At 29.1% G+C, this 9,869-nt stretch overlaps 1 non-coding gene across 1 annotated transcript; it reads right to left on the reverse strand.

The window, feature by feature from the left end:
- Positions 1-9,361: 9,361 nt before the first annotated feature.
- TRNAM-CAU (transfer RNA methionine (anticodon CAU)) lies at positions 9,362-9,446 on the reverse strand. The gene is given in 2 exon segments: positions 9,362-9,397; positions 9,409-9,446. It is a non-coding gene; the product is annotated as a tRNA-Met (tRNA).
- Positions 9,447-9,869: the final 423 nt, after the last annotated feature.

Consider the following 9,869-nt stretch of genomic DNA (forward strand, 5'->3'; position numbering starts at 1 on the left):
CCGTCGCTAAAGGTGAGATTAAGTTATTGACTAACCAGCCCTACCTTTTTCTCTGGACCTCTTTCCCGCCGTTTTCTTCTTTCTCTTAACCTCTCCGCCGTTTCCCTTCCCCCCCCCCCCCCCCTCCTCCGCCATTTTCCCTCCCCCCCCCCCCCCCGCCATTTTCCCTTCCCCCCTCTCCGCCGCTGTTTTCCTTCCTCTCCATCCCCGCTGCCAACTGCAGTTCTTCCGTCGTTCGGTACTGCTACGCCGACGAGGTAAGTTGTTTGTTTTTATTTTTTTATATATAATTTTAGTTATAAATATAAACTAATATAAATTAAATTAATTTAAAAACAGCCTCTGCTAGTTCCGCTGCCTCCGCTCCGCTACCTTTTTTGTTAAATTTTAGGGACATTTTCATTAATTTGATGATTCATTAAGTTAAATTATAATGTTTAAGTTAATTATTATATTAATTATAGGTTAATTATAAATTAGGTTATTTTAGTCTTCGGGTTAATTTTGTGTTTTAGGTTAATGTAATGGTTAATTTTATGTTTTAAACATTATATTAGAATTAGGTTGAATTGTTATAATAAAATATATTGATTTTAGTAAAATTATATTTTTTTAAAGAGTTATTTAATATTTGTTAATTTAAATTAGATTAATTGTTAGTTTGATATTTGAATATTTTTTATGTACACTTAAATTTTTTAGTTAATAAGTTATTTAATTATGTAAAAAGTAAATTTATTTAATTGTTTAATTAGTTGAATAAAGTAGCTTGTTAATTATTTTTATAATTATTAGTTGATTAAATTAGGTTAATTTGATGATTATATTATAAGTTGTTTAATTGTTAATAAGCTAATTAGTTTATTTATGTATTTAACATAATTTAGATTAGATAACAATTTTATTAGTTTATTGTTTAATTTAGTTAATTGGATTAGATAATAACTTCGTCGGATCTCAAAATATGTCGCTAAATTTCACTAAAAAACTAGCGCCATTCTTTCCCTCCATGTTCCCGCTAAGTTTGTGATGGACTAGGGATGGATTTCAGTCGCTAGCTTCATTTTGCGACGGATACTATGTCCGTCGCCAAATCTGTCACAAATGTTGATGATTAGCGACGCATTTGGTGTCCGTCGCCAATATCCGTCGCTAATCTATTGTTTTCCAGTAGTGTTCTTTACTAAAGGGAATTAATTCTTCATTCATGGTGTTGATTACTAAGGTGACTGGTTCTTTTAATACCAAGAATTTCCGTCCTATTAACTTGGAGAATTGTTTATACAACCTTTTATCTAAAGCTTTGTTGTTACGTTTATCTCCTTTACTCTCTCTTAATGTTTCAGAAAGTCTACACACTTTTTTGAAGGGTAGGAGTATTCTAGATTGTTATATGATTGCCAATGAATTAATTCACTTATAACATAGGCAAAACACACAAACTGCTTGTCATGAAACTATTTGACCCACTTACTTGAGTTTTGTGTTTTGGCATGATTTAGCAGCTTCTAGACGCTTTTAACTATTTGATTAAACTCGTTTAAGTCGACTAAATGGACGGGAAGAGCCTTTTTCTTCAATGTCCATGGGTATCATCTACTCCCCGAAATATTGCTTTTAGTTGTTATTTGATTGGTTAGTGTTAAATCTTTTGTTGCTTAGTTAATTGTTTTCATCAATGTATGCGGGTATCTTCTACTCCTCGAAAAATTTACCGGCACACTTGTTCAAGCGGTTTCGAAGAATGCATAAACTCGTATAAATATTAAGATCTCATGTAAAAACCAAGAATAAATACCTTATAAAGCTTTGTATTTGAAGAAAAACAACCTATTTAGGATGAATAAAAATATATATATATAAGGTAGATGATACCATATAGCAGAAGAGAATAAAAAAGCTAAAACATAAATAAATGCATACTATTTATTTATTAAAAACAGAATAATTTAAAGGCTGGGGAGGTGAATTTTGCCAAAAATGGCCAAAAAAATCTCTTCCCATGAAATGTGCACAGGAAGAAAATTTTGAGATTGAAAGGAGTTTGAGATAAAAAGAGATAAGGGCTTTTTAAATAAAATCTGACTAATTTAGAGTGACTAATTTGAATTGTGTTAACATACATTTTTTTCGATGTATAATATTTGTCGCTTTTGAGAATTGTTTTTGATCCATAATATTTGCCACACTAGAGTTTTAAGAAAATATTAACTGCTATTTTTTTAAATTTATTTATAATAATAAATAATTTAATAAAATTAAAAAATAGTTAAACATAAAACTAGTGTTAATTAATATGGACAATTTAATAAAAATACATATAAATTAAGATATATTTATTAGTTTTTTAATTTATGTGAAATAGTCAAATATGGCAAATATTATATCCCGAAAAGAGTATTCTTCAAAGATATTTGTTTTTATTAAATTAAAAAGTTAATTTTTATTATGATATTTTGTGTTCATATACTTTTTAAATTATTGTCTTATAAAATAAGTTTTTTTTAATTATCCGGTGGACTATATGTATCCATCATACTACTTTAGGTTGACAAAATAGTGTGAATGGAGAGACAAGATGGCGATAAGTTGACCAAAATATTTGACTTTCATGAGTCGAAATAATTCTACTTATTGAGATTTTATTGGAAAAATATAAATTTGTATCCCTATATTTATTTACTTTTTAGCATTAAATCCTTATTAATTTATAAATCGGAGGAGCAGCAGCTCCCCGTCGTCTGTTCTTCGAAGAACAGACTGCCGTCGTCTGTTCTTTATAACAGACACAGGGTCTTGGCGTCTGTTCTTCAGAACAAATCCATGGGGTCTGTTCTTGAGGAAGAAGAACAGACCCCTAGGTCTATAAATTTTCTAAAACAAATTTAAAAAAAAATAATTTTTTTATTAAAAATATAAATTTGAGGGTTAATTTGTTGTATATATGAAATTTGTGGTTTAATTTGTTATATAAAGTTTTAAATTATAGGGATTAATTTTTATTTTCTTTAAATTATTAGGTATTAATTTAAAATGTTTAAAAATAATAAGGACCATTTTAAACTTTTTTTTATTAAAAACCACCATCAAAACCGGAGAGTGTATCTCACTCTCTTGGGTGAGAGTGGGGAAGGGGGGTTTTGTACCAGTTTTGACAAGTTCAGGGTAAAAGTGATCTTATTTTGCTAATTTGGACGTTTTTGATACTTTGTGCCAAGTTTGAGGGGTAAAGTGATTCTTCGTTCATTATTTTTTCAATTTGTAGGTCTTTCAAACTAACAAACTGTAAAAAGATACATTTTTATTAGGGAAAATGGTCATTCATGCCCCTAAGATCTGGGGTCTGGATCAAATAAGCCCTCAACGTCCGGAAAAGTTCACCCATGCCTCTAACGTTTGTAAAAATGGACAATGAGGCCCCTCGGTTTAACGTTGTTCCGTTGCTCCTAAGACTCCGTTAGTATGATCCTACGTGGTAGAGACAAAAAGATCATTTATGTCCCTAAGGTTTGGGTCCGGGATCAAATGAGCCCTCAACATTTGAAAAAGAATCATTTATGCCCCTAACGTTTGAAAAGGTTCACTTATGCCCTCAACGTTTGAAAAAAATGAACAATTAGGCCCTCCAGTTTAACACTGTATCATTACTTCCCAAACTCTATTAGTGTGATCCTACATGTCTAATTTTTAGTGTTTTCCATTAATCGAACCATAGACAACCGACATCGAACATTTAATAGGTAATAATTATCTGATATCATTGAAAACGATTAAACATAATTAATAATGAAATGTAATTCATAAAAAATCAGTTTATTCATCTTCTTCATGTGTTTCGATTCGACAATTACATTTCTCCAAAAATTAGAAATCCAACAATTATATAAAAAAAATTAACTAAAAGGTAAAAATTATATTCTTTTTTATTTGGTGTTCCATCTCATGCACTGCCTCCTTCAACCTCACCAACCATTTTTTTTTTCCGTCTGACATTGCAAGTTTCATCAAATAAGATACCGATTAATGAAAAGAATTCTTTATTCGATTGTTGGAGAAGGATAGTTTATCGGTTTAGCTCGGTCATGTAATAAAATTAATTTGCAACGACGAAGTATTGTTGCTGGGAGAAAGACCGTCACCATAGAGAAAAATTTAACGGTAAAAATTAGCCACGTAGGATTACACTAACGAATGGGAAGCAATGAGGCAGTGTTAAACTGATGGCCTAACTGTTCATTTTTCAAATGTTGAGGGCATAAGTGAACCTTTTCAAACGTTGGGGGCATAAGTGAACCTTTTTCAAACATTAAGGGCTCATTTGATCCCGAATCCAAACCTTAGGAGCACAAATGATCCTTTTATCTTTGCCACGTAGGACCACACTAACGGAGTTTTAGGAGCAATGAAACAGCATTAAACTGAGGGGCTTGATTGTCTATTTTTATAAACGTTGGGGGCATGGATGAACCTTTTCGGACGTTGAGGCTTACTTGATCCAAACCCTAAATTTTAGGGGCATGAATGACCCTTTTCCCTTTTTATTATTAATAATGAAATTTAGATCACCGTCGGACAGAAAAATTGAAGAAATTATATAAAATCTTGATATATGTGGGACCCAAAATTTGGGAATCCTAGGTTGGAGGTCCCACAATCATGGCTGCTTCGGCACTGCTAAGCTGCTTCGGCACTGCTAAGCTGCTTCGTCCGATCATGGGACCGTGAATATTCTTTAGAAACAATCACATATTACGGAATGGATTCTTATACTGAACTTCCAAAAGAATTTCAAAAATAAATATCTCAAATTGAATCTAATCATTTTATATAAGTAACTACGTAAATAGAAACTATAGTAGAAATACAAAAGAGTATTCAAGTGTAGCTAATGCCTGAATTTTACTCATTTCTTTTTCGCAACGATTAGGAGTTCTCTATTTTTTTTTTCCGCATCTCTCACCTCCGATTTACATTTTACGCGTTTTAAAAATACAATTATAGGTAACTTCCGCTAGACGCTAACAACTAACTTAAAATAGGTCTATCTAAAATAAAAAAAATCCTGTCAATCTTTTTATAATAAAATGAATTCTAATGGTTGCAAACACTTTAAAATGATACATAATTGGAAATAGTATCAAAAAAAATTATACTGACTCCTTTCATTTATAATAAAGAGGCAAGCTGTTTAAAATTAAATTATTTTAAGACAAAACTTATCTTAAAGTATTTATATCTTTTATTATTATTTTACTTCGTCTCTGTATTTTTAAAAACAAATTTATAAAATCATTTTATTAACATAAATGCGGAAGTGCAATGCACTCTCCATTGATATAGGGACCAAATAAAAATATTTTTAAAAATATATGACCAAATAAAAAAAATAAGAGTTCATAAATTATTATTAAAAATAAAAAACCAAGTAGAGAAACAAAAATGTACAAAAATAGAGTATTGAAAAATGAAAAATACAGAGATCTTAGGATAAATTTGCCTTACTTTAACAATTTAATTCATCATTTTAGTATTAATAAACTAAATAAAAATTATTATTAATTCTTTTTCCTAAAAAGAAAAAATATAATTAACAAAATAAAAATATATTTACTTTTAATTATTGTACTTAGAGAAAATTAAATGTTTATACATTTTGCTAAATTTTGTAATTTTTTTAAAGTGTGCGTCATGTAATATATTTTTAAAAGAGGAAGAATTTTATAGACATTGAGAAATATCTTCTTAATCTGCATATATTTTAAATATAGGAAACTGAATATTTTTCTTATCTTATATATACATATTTAATATGTAACATTTTTATATTTTATTTTAAACTTACTATTGTAAAGTTTAAATAATAAAAAATAATTATTTTACTTTTATTGATTGCAACTTCAATAACTACTGAAATTGGTTTCTGAATGTTTTATTTTATATGAATTCAATAAAATAAAAGTTTTATATCATATTATTGTTGTCAAATTCATTAAATTTATAAACAATTCAAAAAAAGTAAGACATAAATAATAATTACGTTTGAATGGAAAAACTTATACTAACGTTCATTGATGACACGAGAGAAACAATGTGAATATCTATGAGTAAATTAGATTTAACACAATATGATAATTTTGATAGAAAACAACTAATTAAATATAATATGATTTTAAAATTTAATTTTCTTATTAACTATAAATATCTATGGAATTTTTTGTTGAATTTCTTTCTATCTCACACACACTCCTGGGATTTTAAGTCGTTTTACTCTCATTCAAACATTATAATTTTCAACCATTTCGCTCGTGCTAGTGCCTCCAAATTTTTTTGAATTTCTTAGAATATGAGATTCAAATACACACTCTCTCACACATTATATTCTAATTTTTAACTAAATAGTAATTATTTATAATTATTTTTCAAATCATAAAATTTAATAATTATTTTTATTTATAATATTTTATATTTCTTAATTTTAATAATTTACAATTATTAAAATTATATTAATTATTTAAATTAAAAAATTTGAGTTAATCCGGTTAAACTAATCAAACTATAAACTCTTGATAAAATCGGTTCGATCTGCTATCTAATTTAATTTAAGAACATTGGTTGAAACTTTATTGAGATTCGTCAAAGTCTTAAGTGAAAAACATATTTTAAATCAGTTTCCCGAGGTGGGAACATGAAACTAAATGAGATTTGCTAAAACAATTGTTAAAGAGGCATATATTGTTAAATGTTGCTACATCAGAAGCCTTGAGATTCTGCTGAATTTATTACTTCAAATTCATACCCCAAATGTTGTGTGTCGGTGGCTGTGTTTTGGCTCATGATGCTTAACTATTTCATGTGGGAAACAATAATTAAAAAAAGAACACAAAATCAATGCTAGCATATTAAAATCAAAACGGAGTATTAGCAATTTTAATATGCTAGCATATTAAAAATTCCCTAAATCAATGCACAACGACACCGTCTTGACTGTGTTTGGACGTTTTCGTCCCGTTTCGAGTAGTACCCTCGATTGTTGATGCAACGAACTTTTAAATTTGAACTAGGGAGTTCAAAAGGTCAAAAAGAACATAGACATATAAAGATAGTCGGTATTAAAACGATGTGACATTTTAATTAAACTATGGATTAATCAAAGTGGTCAATGGAAAGAGGACTATAAGTTTAAACCGAGAACAATCTGTTCTAAGTCGGGATTAGTGTATATGTTATGTTTTCTTTATAAAGTCTACTCTTTAAAATTAGAATTTTTATTTTGAATTGTGTTTAACAATTGAATTCTAACTAGATCCGACGGACCAGCGAACTACCAGACCAGACGAGTAACGTGTATTGTGGAATTTGCAAGTTTTGTTTTTGGGAATATCGTTTTTGTGAGTTTGCATTTCACTTTCGAGTATTGATGATGTAATGTTTTAAAACTACAAATGTTATTTAAAATGCACTGCATCTGCATGTATTGATTTGAAACTGATATAAATCCATTGGAACAAGCTTCCTACCGAGTGGTAATAGGGCTGCGTGATCACCAATACTGATATATTAGAATAAGCATGTGATTAATATAGAGTTAAGAATAAGTCAAATGACGATGGATAGGTCACGACCTAGACTTAACGTGTAACCCTGAGGCGTCCATAACATGGTTCACGGTCCATATATCGAATACAGAATTGTGATTCAATAACATTGTTATGGTATATATTATGTATTAAACTATGGAGTGTGTATTTTGATTCATATTATAGTTTGTCTATTAGGAAATTGAGGATTAGGGTTTTATCTGGATCAGTTGTCTGGCTGCATAATAAATATATTACATGCGATATGGTTTTTATTAATTTTCTTAAACAATTATGTAGACTCACTCAGTTTTGAATGACTTCGTTGATATTTTCCCTTTATAGACAAATAGTGCTTTTGATGTGACGGCTTCCAATCCTTGCTTCAGAAGTCGTATTTTGTTTAATGTCTAGAGCCACGTAGTTCAATATTTTCAGTCTATTTGAAGGCGATGCTAAGGCCATTATCGAGGTTATGAATTTCACTTCTCCTCTGTAAATGGATTGTGAGGTTATCATTTAAGACAGTAGGTTTTTTTATGGTAAGCATGGTTATAGGAAGTTTAATTTCGTTAAAAGAAATTGTCATTGGGTGGCTGACATTGTAGTCAACAAAACCCTTAGAGATCCTTTATTTTGAAATAATTATCTAGCCCAATTGGTTTGGCTTGATTCGAGACTTTCATAGTTGATTTCCAATGAAAATCTTATCATTCCGGCAAAAAAACACACTTCAAAATCTAGAGCTAATATTATTTATATACAAAGTTTAGAGGCAATAATGTATTGGGTGATTGTTTGTGCTTTTGTTCAATAAAAACAGAGTTCCATGAATCTTAATGTACTAAAATAATCAAAAAAATCAAGTCACATTCGCAATAAGCTAGGAACTCTGCTTAGATTTTTTTGTTCAAAATACTCTTTAGAATCTCTGCAGAATTTTAGGGAAATTTCAGAATAAAACTAATCATTTTTTCATACTCTTCAACATATGTAATATTGTAATATTGTATTATATTACTTATACAAAAAAATTAAAAGTTTAAAAAATACACTAAAATCACTTGTATAGTTAAATTGAATATTTTAAATATTTTATTAATTTATTGTATAAATAATATTACAAGCAATTACGTAAAATAATCACTCGTGAAGGTATGCACATGAAGCAAATGTGAAATGGGATGCTAAAAGTCATGCACTAAATCAAATAACACTACTTTCTTTCAATCAAAATAAAGTTACTTTCAATATTTGGGCCCCTTTCCATGTGCCTAAATGCTTCCCTCGTCTTCTTCAACACCCAATTATTGTGCATATTTTCTTTTTTAGATTCATGAAGCAACTAAAATATTGTTATGCTTAAAAATTAAATGAATAAAATTAATTTTTTATAATAATAAATTAAAATATAAATTTATGGACATAATAGTGATTAAATTGTTTTCAATTTTATTATTTACCCCTTAATTTTCATAATTATATAACTTTTTTTTGGATCCCTTTATAAATGGAGTTTCAATTAAAGATAAATAAAATATGAGGAGAAAAATGACATTTTTAAAATTAAAAAAGAATCGAATCTAAACTCATAAAAATAATAATAATTAATTTTAAATGAAATAGTGTTTTTTGTTTACGATGCAAAAGAGCATGGAATAATGGTTTGCTGGCGGTGATATTGATATGGCTGTTATAATTAGTGTCGGTGTTGTTTCAACTCTTCTCATCAGAATTGCGTCACTGTTTTAATTAGGATTTTAAAAAGATACAAAAAATAAAATTGGGGTGAGAGAGGCTCGAACTCTCGACCTCAGGATAACTCAGAAGCTATGAGACCTACGCGCTAGCCAACTGCGCCACCACCCCTTTCGTGTTGTGATTCATTTTAATCTTTATTTTATCTAATTATGTTCCTGATCCTTGGTAAGTTGCTAGACAACGATAAAATAAGGGTTAAATGTACAAAAAAAATCACCAACTTTCGCGTGTTTTTGGTATTTGACACGAACTTTTAATTTTGGAATATAAATACACGAACTATCCATTTTTTTGCATATATGATCAAGTTTCCGTTTTAGGTGAAAAACGGTGTCGTTTTAGGTATAAAACGTTGCCGTTTTAGGTCAAAAACGGTGTCGTTTTATATCAAAAACGATGCTCGTGTTATATATGCAAAAAATTGATAGTTCGTGTTTTTATATGCCAAAATTAAAGTTCGTGTCAAATACCAAAAACACGCGAAAGTTTGTGATTTTTGGAGCAATTATAAAATAATGATCAAATTACTAT

Source organism: Mercurialis annua, linkage group LG7, assembly GCF_937616625.2.
Source record: "Mercurialis annua linkage group LG7, ddMerAnnu1.2, whole genome shotgun sequence".
Lineage (NCBI taxonomy): Eukaryota > Viridiplantae > Streptophyta > Magnoliopsida > Malpighiales > Euphorbiaceae > Mercurialis > Mercurialis annua.